Source organism: Balearica regulorum, chromosome 11 (genome assembly GCF_011004875.1).
Source record: "Balearica regulorum gibbericeps isolate bBalReg1 chromosome 11, bBalReg1.pri, whole genome shotgun sequence".
Lineage (NCBI taxonomy): Eukaryota > Metazoa > Chordata > Aves > Gruiformes > Gruidae > Balearica > Balearica regulorum.
In genome coordinates, this window is record NC_046194.1 from 1859891 (window position 1) to 1872605 (window position 12715).

Sequence of the window (12715 nt, forward strand, 5' to 3'; positions counted from 1 at the left end):
GTCCCAGCCCTGTAACGATGTGCCTGGCCATAAGCTTCTGATCAGCCCCGAAAGCATCTTCCCCGGGTTGTGAATCAAGCCCTTCGATTATATAACCTACCGCTCTCTGCGGCTGCTCTTATCTGATGTGCTGAGAAGTAGGTGCTTTTTAAAAAAGAAAAAAAACCTCGCTGAAAAAGGATGCAACTTTTTCTCCCACAATTCAACTATTTTGTGCATTAAACCTGTCTGCAGGATAAGAAGTTGATTTTGGCTTTTACCAAGTGAGCTAACTGTCATATAGGGCATATATTTGTAGATTTAAGAATCTCTCTAAAATAGGAGAAAAACAGACTGAAGAGGATCACAGTTTTCCTTCCCTTATGCTTCCTCCTTGCTCAGCTCCACGTGTAACCGCCAGTCCCTGGTTAAAAGATTCGTTCTCCACCGGACTTAAATCCAGGGGATTTTACAGTAGATGTCATGCAAGCTTCTGCCAATGGGGACCTGCAGGAGTTTTCACTAACCAGGATTATCTCAAAAGTAGTGTGCGTTTTGATGCTCACCCCAGCCGCAACTCCCTCGCCGCCTGCTCACCAGCCGTACTCCCGGGAGAGAGCATCGCTGCTCGATCCCGAATGTGGCAGTAGCGATGGGCTGCTAATGCTCGATGGGCATTCAGTGAGCGATACTAGGGTGATCTCAAGCCTTTGTAGCAAATGAGAATTGCAGAAATTGGGGGGAAAAAAAAGAAAAAAGGTGAAATGATGCCTTTCACCTCCAGGGCTCAGGTAAAGCACAAAGCGGAGGGACCACATCAGTCCTGACCGTTAGGTATCTGGTCCTGAGTCAGATAACTGCAGCCTCCAAAGCTGCCCATCAAGCACCATCTATACGTGTTAAATTCACATCACACAGACGCCTACGTGGACAGACAACGTCGGATAACTTTCCATCGATTGCAATGGAAAACATCCTGCTGTCCCAACGGTGGAACGAGGAGCGTCCTTCCTCCAGCCAAGTGTAAGCTCTGTTTAATACACGTGCTCAAATTGTCCTTTACAGACCGTGCACACAAAATGCCACGAATATGCTTTAGAATAGAATAATTCAGTTGGAAGGGACGTACAACAACCATCTAGCCCAACTGAAACTGCCAGGACTCTTCCTCAGCTTGGTCAGGAGATTGCCAGTATTTTTGGAGCGAAGAATCTCAGCTCAGCCCCTCTCGGACACCAAGTGCCGAGTCTCTTTGCCTGTGAAGTGAAATAGCTACAAACCGCACGCAACTTCGCCAGTGTAAACCAAGCATTGTTTTTCATTCAGCAATGGTTTTAGTACCTGGATATCTTCGCTAATCACTACATTCACGCTAATCTAGTCCCATTGCTAAAAATGCTAATCATAGGCTGTTGTAGTTTTACAACTAATAGTTTCTTGTCAAACCAGTGATGCAATATCTTTCCAAAAAATTGTATTTTTTCTCTTTATTAATTCTGCTATGCGATCCTCAATATTTTGAAATGCACTTCAAGGTTTTGCACTTTGATATTCGTTTCCTGTGGTGGAAAGAATTAGTAATGCGTTTAAGCCAATTTAAATGAAATACATGGTTTTTTTTCAGATTGCACTAATTGAAAAATCCTTCTCCGGCAGATAATAGATGGAGGACAGAGGACAGGCAAGAAACAAGTCATTGTGATTAGAAAGGAAAAAGTGCACTGGAAGCTGCCTAAATAACATCCAAGGACAGTGGTAAAATTAACGGGCTAATAAAGATGATTTTTAACGGTAGATCAAAGAAGGGGCTCTGCAGTCAGCACGATATATTGCCCTTAGGGCGCTTCACTGTATTTCATGGACTGAAGCACGCACAGGAAACAAATTATCTTTATTACCATGCCTGTCAAAGTCAAATTTTGCAGGAAGAAATGCTCCCAATTCCTCCTGACACGGGTGCAGGACTGGAGAGGGCACCAGGACGTCTCTGTACCTGCTCCGAGGCGGGGAGTAAACCCCCAGTCCCGCTTACCCACGACCCGGTGCACACTGACGGGAACCTGTACCAGGCTGGTTTTGTTTCCTGGCAGTATATCAGATCTTACACAGCCTGGGATTTAGTTTCCCTCCAGTTTACAAGGCAAAAAAATTTTGGCAAGTGCAGACTATGAATATTGCAAAGTAATAAAAAAGTATCTCAGAAAAGTTGCTCTGCTGGTTCTTGGCAAGAACACTAACCTTTCAAGTCCGAGCAAACCACGGGACTTGCTTTTCTCCTAACATGACTCCTACTTCCCACAAAACAGAAATAAGAAATAGCTCTGGGAAAAGGAATTTCTCCCTTAAAATGTGAGCGTGCTTTACCCATCAGCTTCAGCGAGGCACAGACACACATTCTACATATTCACGTGGTGATCTAATTCCTGGAAACCAAAATCCACTCAGGATCCGTCTCCATCAGGAAGTTATTACAATGTTTACACTCAAATGACTTTTTTTTCTTTAATTTAGTACTATTCCAGCTCTAACCTGAAGCATCACCTCCAATAATTATGCTCTCTTGCTGGTGTTAACCTCTGACTGGTGCATGTTGCTTCTTCCCCTCCCTTGCTTGGGCATTTCCACATCACATTGCGAGTCTCTGGCTGTTAGATTCAATGAAGTGTATTAACGCTCTTTGGTTTGATTTCAGATGCCTTCAGCTATTTAATTGCTTTTAAGGCTTTAATCCATCATCCTTCCTCTTTCAGACAGCACTTCAGGCTCTTTTTACTCTCCTGCTCCTCGCTGGTGTCCCTCCCATCTGCTGATAAGCGTTGCCCAACAAGCTTGCAGTGAAGGACCGCTGCCTTCCTGTTTACCAGCGTGCTCTTCTGTGCCAGCTCAGATCACGGAGGCCATCTCCTGCCCAGGTCAGCCTGATTTACAGCCCACAGCCATCCATTTCCGTACCTGCTGCTCTTGCCTACCAACACAACCGCAGCATCTGATCAGCTCCCGGTCCAAGACACGCTCATCTGCAAGATCTCCCTGGGCGGAGAGGGAAACCATCAGCAATAAGTGACCAACTAGCTCTGGAGATGCAGCCCAAAAGTCATTCACCGTAATTCCTATTTCCCTTCCCCTTTTGCAGCCAGATAAGTTGAGTCAACACAACAATCAAATCGGAACAGCTTTGAATTAAAAGAAATGACAAGAGAAGAGTGTAAGATGGGTCTAGCTGTACAATGAAGCATGAAACAGCAACTGCACCGACTGGTTTTCCTTTCTCACAATTCTCTTTAGTACCAAAGCTTCTGAGCTCCATCTGGGTAAGAGAGGGGTGTTTCTTGCCAGAGGCATTAATTTTCATGTTCTTTTATGACACCAGGCTAGATGAAGTATCTTACAACAAACAAGAACTGAATTTCTCACACTTAATAAACTAATTTGTACAGCCACGCCAAGGAACCATCAAATAAACTTTTTTTCTGATTTGGGAAATCGGACAAAACCCCAGGAGATGAAATGGAGAGTATGGAAATGGAAGGAAAGGAACACGTCTGAGGTGCTGGGACAGTGTCTGTGGAACACCTGTAGGTGGGCTGAGAAGCCTGCTGAGGGCAGGAGGCTAAACAGAAATATATTCTTTTGTTTTCCACTTTCCTTTCAGCGATCTGTGTAAACCTCAGAAACCATCTGGTGTGAAGCAGAGTTGGAAGGGCTGAAAGGTAGTCTGAGCCTGTCTCCTCATTTCTAATTCTGAAGGATCACCACGTAAAAATGAATCGTGCTAGTCTCAAGCCAGACAATACTGGAAACTTGCCCTCATTGCAAAATCCCATTCAAAAGTCAGAATCAGTAAAAGCCTTTAAGAACAAACCATTCTCAGCTTTATGATGGAAAATAGTTCCTTACTTTTCTATTGACCTATTAATTCTGAGTTTGTATACACAACATATTAATTTTTGTGGGCTTAGCATAGCAAGATTCTTCCTTTTGTCTCACTCTAGATGTATCAAATACCCCTGCAACTGAGTTGACGAGGAAGCCCTCTCGTGGCTTTTCTGTCCTGGCAACTGCTCTAAAGTCCTCTCCTCTCAAGGCTCTGGGAAGAAACTTGCAGAGAGTTCCTAAATCTATAAACAAACAAGGAAGGGACACGTACTTAATGATGTTTGGGGAGAATGTGTAGCAGAAGCATCTCTAGTCACTTGCTGATGGGAATGGTCTCTGCTTCCCATGAAGTGCCAGGTCATGCAAACTGGCTCAGCTATTCTGGAGAAGATGGATTGTTGCTCGCAAGAGGAGATGCATTAAGTACAGGTCATCCTGTCATCTGGGTTGGGAAAGGAAAGGGGAGCAGCTAACGAAGTTAGTGGGAAAGCTTTTTTTTCCTAAAAAAATAAAATCACACACAAGATCATCTCCCTTGTGATCACTGATAATTAAGATGCAGTGGTGCCACGTGTGGTGGTGCAGGCTGGGAACAACCCACAGCCTGTAGTCCTTGGTCAGCCGCTTCCAGGGAAGGCCACGCCATTGGGCTGAGACTGAGGGTACCAGCCGTGAACATGCCATAACATGATTCATTGGTGTTGATCTCAAATTCAATACAGCAGCAATTAAAAATCATAGCTTTATAATCATCGCTTTATAATCATATTGACTCTGAGTTTTGGCAACAGCATTTAAAATCCAAAGATAACATGTCTGTTTCCATCCATCTGAAGATCACTTATTATAAAAATACTGCTGGACGAGAAAAATTATCTTATGGGGGATGACAAACAACATACCCTGTCCAACAGATACCAGTGGAGCTTTTGCAGAACTGAGACTTGCTCATGTTGGAATAAATGCCTTTTTAGTCTCTTCCAGTAAATTTCCAAGTGCCAAGAAGCAGAGAGCTAAAGGAGTTCTGTAGTCACTGCCCAGTAAAGACTGGAGTTCGTTACCCATTGCCAAGCCACGTCTTAAACCCCTCTTTGTGCTGCTTCTGATCCATCATCTTGTGAGTTAAGGGATGCAGGTCACCGGGCAGTCAGTGTCCAGAGGTACCACTGGTGGAGACAGATCCTTCCCCAACTTTTTATGAGTTCCTTGAAGTAATTTTTAGGAAGTTTTGTTTCAAATTTGCAGCATGCTGAGTACACGTAGGTATAAAGCACACCAACACAGTTTTTCTGTTCGCTTTGTGGCTGTTTTGGCCTCAAACCTACGTTGGCTTTGCGAGGTCAGGCTCAGGAGTGACTTCTGACTTTGGACTAACAAAACCCCATGTCCAACGCCAACCTCTACTTAGGAGAATTCAGACTTCTGTGCAAACAGCCTGCACATATCTGTGAGATTTAAGGCTGACACTTGCTTCCCGAAGATCATCCTTCATCATGGAAATTGGCCTTTTTTGGCCATCTGAGTACTTCTGAGATAAATCAGCTATGCCTTTGTTTAACTTACAGGCTGAGACTGACAAGGAATTGATGTTACAGGATGTTTGTTCAGAAACTTGTGCTTAATCTGAATGGCTGCTCTCTGTCCCGCAGCCCTCGTATTTGTTCTTCCAAGGCCTTTCCTGATGGGCACCATAAAGTTTTACACTCATGCAAGTCCTACGGGATTACTGTATACTGCATACTTTGTACTTGCCCATCCTCCGAAGGGCAGCAGACCCAAGCGAAGCAACCCAGTTAGAGACGGTGACACCTGCACAAAGTGGAGCATTTTGTGCCTTCCCAGTGCTAAGCCTAACAATTGATATCTGCATTGTCTTCGGATTAATCTACCCACATTCAAGTTCTTCCACTGCCTTCAAAAATCAGATTTCAGCTTCTCATTCCTGCCTCTAAAGTTCTGTATTAGAATAGAATTAAAAAGCATCAAGCTGATGTTTTCCGAACTGTTAGACTTGCACTGCAGGAACCACGAACCATTAGTTCAGCTGAAGTCTTGGCTTGCTCCATTATTTATTTAGTTGTAAGCATTACTCTTTCTATGTTGTGTTTTCCTTCTGATTTTTTCCCACAATGCTTTTTTCTAAGGCGCAGCAGGACTCCATAGAACAGGAACATCATTATTTAGCCTTTATTTTTGTTTTACAGCCATCCGAGATTTTGGAAGGAGTTCTAGCAAACCCACAGGGCCGTGTCAGTGCGGAAATCGGCACGAGTACCTGCTGCATCTCCCTGCCAAGGACCAGCTCTCGGTACTTCTGCACCTCTGCAACCGCATTGATCTGCCAGTAATAACAGATGGGTCCTAGGTCCTATTTTACACCTCCCAGTGCTCTCTTCAAATGAGAGGACAAAACAAATCCCAAGAAAACTACAGAAATCTGGGAATCCTTTAGCCTTCTCTGTGCAGGTTGTGGTGAGAACCACTGGCATTAGCACCATCACCTGTGCACGCTGGGCTGGGTTTGTGGGGAGGCAGGTAACACACCATCTGCAGTTTCGGCTGGCAGTGAAAGTCATCTTCCGAAAACATCTGGTGTGGCCTTAAAAAACCCCCACACCAAAAAAGTTCTGGTAATTCCCCCATTTAACAGATATTTTACTCCTCCTACCCCTTGACTCTCTCCGGATCTTTTATCTTATCAGCTTCAACAGACTCGTGATCTGCCAAGCCCTGGAAATCCTGATACCAACTTTGTCTGATCTTAAGACCAGAATTTCTCTGATCAGCAACCAACATTTTCCTCTCTATTGCCCTGGATCACAAAAGCTACAGCTGTCCCAGCTCGTACGAAGCTCTCTTCCACTCCCAACAGCGCCAATGCTCTCTCTGGTCTAACTTGTCTCAATTTGCCCAAAACTCTGTCTTTGTCATAAAAGCCTACGTGGTATTTGCAGTGAATTGAGGATTTTCATGAGAACAATCAAATCTCTCCTGTTACCTTGCATGGCGAAAATAAAAAGGCACCTCAGAAGATGGGCTGGGTTGTTCCGGCCCTTGCTTATCCCAAACATTTGCAAACCCAGCGGCATCCGCTGCTGGTGGGGCTGGCCAAAGCCCTGTAACCACTAGATGGACCTATCTGTAACCGCTCTGCCCGGCCAGGCCATGGTACCAGGCTGACACGGGCCCTCCAGAAAGGATGTGGTTTAAGAATAATTCCTCGTCAACCAGAAATGAACATTGCATAGTTTTCTTCTTGATAGTTCTACAAAATAGGAGGGTTCAGAGGGCAAAGCATCAAGTTGTGTCCTGCCAAGAGCAGCTCCCCAGGTCTCCCAGCTTGGAGCTGAAGCTCACCCGAGGACTTCTACAGTACCGAAGCCAGCCCTATTTTAACCGCAATTTTATCCATGTCTGTTACGAACTTCTGAAAACCAAAGTAGTGCAATAGCCACGCACAAAAAGAGGAACAGGAGAGATATGACAGCTGAGAGGATAAGAATGAACAAAGTGCCATTTCTGTTTAGTACGTGTTTGTGCTGGCCCTGAGCTTTTTATCAGAGTTACAGCATTGCTATTACAGAAAACGAGAAGCAGAAGAACAGTAAAGGCTCATGCAAGAACCTGCAACGCTGCACATGAGCTGCAGCAGGAGAAAGAAAGTGAAGCAAGAGGTGATAATACAAACGTGACAAGGCAAAGGCTTGAGGAAATAGAAAGCTGCAGATACTCTCACCCCTAACTCCTTGCTTGCTTCCTCATATGAGCCTGCGCTTACAGGAAAAGGAATAATTTTCACCGCAGCAGTGAGAGAGCAGGTCTGCAGCCACATTAGTGCTGTACGGTAAGCACTAAATAGGTGAGATTAGATGGACCAAGTCACTTCAGGAACAAGTGCCAGGAAACAGGAATCACTTGTGCTAAACTCCTACCAGAGGGCTGTAGAGATCGTCCTCCATTAGAGCCAGGCACTAACGAAGCTGTGGACTGAAGGCATGCAGGTCCGCTGAAGAAAGGACACAGGTAAGGGGGTTTTCCATGGAGGCCAGGGTTGAGGGTGTGCTGGACGCTCTGCGTAGCTTGGGAGAAGAATATTTTGGCCAGGACTAATTGAGATGTGAACAACTCTACCCTTCTCCTTTCCTGAACCCTAGCTGGTCTGGTCAAACCCACTTTCCCCTTCTTCCAAGCTGACCTTCTCGCCCTCAGCTGTGCAATTACCAACAATCCCTCCCACTCTGCAAGGACAGCCCTGCCTGCCTTTTCTTGCCCAAGGGAACTATATAAAACGGTGATTGCTCACCAGGAGCTGCTGTGCTACACTTGGGGGCTGTGTTCCATGTGAAAGACCAAGATATTCAGTCTCCCTTTGAGAGCAAAGCGCGGTGAGAACTTGGCACAAGGTGGTCCCTGCCAGCCCCTCTGTCCACGGGGCTGCCTGTACGGTCATTTTTCCCCAGACACCTGCAGGATTTACTCCTTCCATGTGCCACTCAGTGACTGCCAGCTTCAACCTGCCCATGCTTAGTTACATTACTGACTGCCAAAAATGTTAAATGGGAACACAAAGAAATCTTGGCAATGAGGGACAACGGCCAATTTTTCAATGTTTAAACAATCTAAGCATTAAATAAGCCTAAATAACTCCCTTAGGACAACTGTGTTTCCAAAATGATTTTCTAGGGTTGCCAGTGAGGTTGCTCAGAGTGTCTGAAGTTTGACAATGGTGCAATTAGGTTGCTCTCTTAATTAACTGTTTTTCTGTGTCATTTATTTTTGTCCATCTGTGTGGTCCTACTAGGAAACAATTTGCTAATGCCTGTCATCTGTCCAAATAAAATACTTCTACTAATAAGAGAATTGCATGGAGTAGCACGGAATTTGTTTCCTCTTTTCATTCTTTTAGGCAACAATAACACTCTAAATAGCTCCCGAGATCTTTTGTTAAAGAAATAATAAATTATTCTTCCTGTCAACTAGTTTTCCCCCACGCCAGCTGAAGATAACCAACGTTAATCTTCAATACAGAGAAAGCAGATTTCTGGCAAAGACTGAGAGCAGTACCAGTAATCCATCTCACACTTTTTTCAGCCCCCCTCGGCGGCAGTAGGGTTGCTGCCTGTGCAATGACCCGGATGCAGACAGATCACGGCATTAGCTCTGCTGCTGCTGAGTGAGCTATCAGAAATTCACTGCCTAGTACAGGCTTCATCTGCCTGAATCGTGCCACGCTCCAGCCATGCCTCCGCATGGGAGCTAAACTCTTACAATCCCAAATAGTCCTTCTGGCTTTTCCGGTGACTCCGCATTTACCTCCCACCACCGCAATGAGCTTTTGCTCTGCTTACATTTGTCACAAAGGTGTAAAGGTTGGAGAATACCCTTACTCCAGGTAAATACGCATTTGATGAGACATGGGACAACATCACTTCTGCTTGTACGTGACCTGCAAGACCTGGTCTGGGCTGGTACCTCATCCTGGGAATGGCATTGGTGCTATGTGTCACCCATCCCGAATTAAAACCCAGCAAGACCTGAGCAAATCTTGTATTTCCTTGTGCCGTTAGGAAACAGAAATCTCATTCTACTAAACTCAACCATTTGCAACATGTCCAGACCTCAAGGGCTCTTTTCAACACATGACTGAATTTTCAGTTCCAGTGGTTCATCATTCTTTACTCAACGATAATTTGCTGTTCCAGTTTACAAGCCTGAACAAAACTGCTTTCTCAAAAAAAACATAAACAAAGCGAACCAACCCCCAGACATCAGGAAGAATTTCCCCCCAAACCCAGAACAAAGTCTCAACCTCAGGCCAACATAGCCTTGGAAAACAACTAATGCCAAGTTGAAAAACATATTTGCAAATATTTTCTTTTAATGAAGCCCCAGTCACTGGAAAACAATTTCCTTGATGTGTCTTCTCTTTTCCCTCAAGGGAAAATAGAAATTAGAGTCATATTCAGGGGAAGCATCACAAGTGTTTATGGAGGAAATGATTTCCAAAGAAAGTCTGGGGGAGCAACATATGTGTATCCTCCAGGGCCTCAAGGCTAGCAAAGAACACTTTTCTGGGAAATCTGCGTTGAATGTATTCCAGAATGGTAGCAACAATCACATGTCTGCGTGACCGTGTCCCCGTCGGCTGCCTGGATTCACTGCCTGGTGGATGCTCACCAGCGCCAGCAGATATCCAGTCCGTGCTGCTGGTGCTGCGATGGACTGCCGGGATGCCCGTTGCTGGTACCCAATCCTCCCCTGCGCTGCCGGGACTCAGAGCTCACGCAGAGCAAAAAGGGCTTTTCTCTTGTGCCTGCCTGGCCGCTGGAGCAGCACCCACCAGCATCAATGACTGGAGACGCTCAAGCTGCCAAAATTAAAAAAAAAAAAAAAAAATCAGGCCAAAAAGTAAATTCGCTGTCGCCATTGGATACACCAACAATAGCCTACGTAGCAGCCTCGTTGTGTCTGACCATAGCAAGGCTACACCTAGGAGCAGCAGAAGGCAGACAGCGAAGCAGGGAAGACAGCGAAGGGGAGAGCAGGGCAGGTGCCTGGGGGAGCACGAAACCGGGGAGCATCGCAGACAGACGTGAGAACAGCAGCGTGTTCCTGGGAAGTGAGGCAAGCATCGTTTCCAGCACGACTCGGACTCTCCAAGGACCACCCCTAAACACTGCGCAGCGGTGCTGTGGGACATGAATCATACTTTGCTACAGTCTCATCATTATTACACTAATGTTAACAAAATAACCCAAAATTTCTAAGGTGAAGCAAGGAAGTGAGTGGACCAGCTGCTCCCAGTGACATGGCTCGCTCCCATTTTCCCTCTGCTTGGGAGGGCTGGGTGCGGAGCAGCTCTCGCAGCCATCTGCGTTTCCAAGAGGCACCTCGGTGCTGCTCTCCTGCTTCGGTTTGCTGTTAAGAATAATAATAAATGTAGGCTGCACGTAGGACGCAGCTCCAAATTTGATAATACAATTCCTATCAGAAGACCACAGAAACGAGCTCGCTCTCCTCTTTTGTGGCAAGCTGGAGGATGTGGGTTTCTGCCATCTCATGTGCTTCACAGGGCGTATTTGTTTGTTCTCAGGTGTGAGGAACTGGAAGGAAAACAAATGTCTTGAAAGACTTTTGGTCAGATGTTTTATGAAATGCAGGAAATACAAGAAAAGAAAAATAATTGTGTATCTGTATCTTGGCTTGAGGTTGAAAAACAGACTCCCTTATCCACGCAGATCATATGGGATAACTTCTTGCTGATGATTATGGTTTTGGCTTTTGCTTTCCTGGAAAAGCTGGTAAAAGTTCACCATATATTCTTACCGATTGTCCTACGCACCTTGTTTGAGCGAAAAAGGTCAAGACAATTGACCCTATTTAGGAATATAATATTAGACTCTAAGACATTTTTACGTATGTGTTAGGTACAAAGAAACACCAGGAAAGTAAAAAATAGAGGGACAACACAAGATATGAATAAATTATAATTGAGATAAATGGAGGCAAGTAACAAGGGGACACTTAAGAAGCAAACATGCCATTTACAGTAGGAAGAGCTCCTAGACTGTGCATCGAGGAAGGGGAGGAAGGGTCATTAGATGGAGACATTAAATCTAATCAAGACAAAGTACTGGAGAAATAATTACAGTGAAAAAAAGCCTTCTGCACTGATGGGATGTAGTAAGAACTTTGAAACTCAAATATACTTAATTTTATGAATCAGTTAGCTAAGTAACATCATTATTCTTGGAAACAGAATAATGCAAGAGGATAGAATTTAGGATGGGGACACATAGAGGCACTGCCTTTGGAGGAGACAGCAAAACTGCATCTGGTGCTCCTCCAAGGGCAGTGCAAAAACCACATTTAATTTTTGGCACCGAGAAGAAGACACTATTTGCATGTAGGTTCGTGCTGTGTGGTCCAGGAGTACTGACCATGACGGAGGCAGGCTGGTCAGGGGCACGGCGAGCGTGCGTTGGGTGTGGAAAGCAGAGTAGTTCAGCAGAAAGCTGCGGTGCCAGAGCCGAGGAAGTTTGTGGGTGCCAGAGAAATTCCCACCGGCTGCATCCTTGGAGATGAGCCAAGCGGTGCCACCGCAGGAATGCTCTGACTCAAAGGAAAGATCCTTGATTGAATTGACTCTGGTTATAGCTACTGCGGGAGCTGCGGCCGCTGTGAGCCCCGAACAAGAATGATAGACTGCGTGTGAAGCCACGTTATGAACGAAAATAAAAAGGCACAAAGGCTGGTTCATCACACAGCACAGAGAGGAACAAGCGAGCAGCTGCTGGGGAGGGATTTGGGCAGGCAGGGTCCGTAGCTCTGCAGGGGTAGAGCCCAAAAGCGGTTAACCTGGGCTGAAGGGAGGTTTCAGGCTTTCCTGGGTTGTTCGTTTAGAAGAGTTGTCACCTGAGAACTTGCAAACTCATTCAAGAGATTCCCAAAACTTCAGCTATGGGCAGTTATGGGGAATTTCCTTCTCAACTACCTTGCTCGGATGAGGGGCATTTCCTAAAACGCTGCTACCACTATGGTTTCGAGTTTGGAAATGCTAGTAAAGGAGGAAGCCAAAACCAAGTGAGATTTGCATTAACCTTTTTGTACCTAGTTCTTCCCCCCAGTTTTATGAATCACCACCTTTTCTTTATGCATTTTATCTGTAATCTTGATATATTCAATACCTTAGACAAAAAGGATTATGCTGTCAACCTTTCCACCGTTTCCCTGTAAGGAAATCTCTGTCAGGTATGCAAAAGGGGCTGATGAAATCCTGGAAGCCACTTGCAAAATGTCTTATCCCCGCATTTGCTGTCCACGAGGAATAAACATTACATTAGTAATGCTTTACCCCAGC

General features: G+C 45.2%; 1 long non-coding RNA gene across 3 annotated transcripts in view; it reads right to left on the bottom strand.

Moving 5' to 3' along the window:
• LOC142603311 (uncharacterized) overlaps nucleotides 1-12715 on the bottom strand; it is a 144527-nt gene that overhangs the window by 2840 nt on the left and 128972 nt on the right. The gene's annotated exons all lie outside the window — the stretch shown is intronic.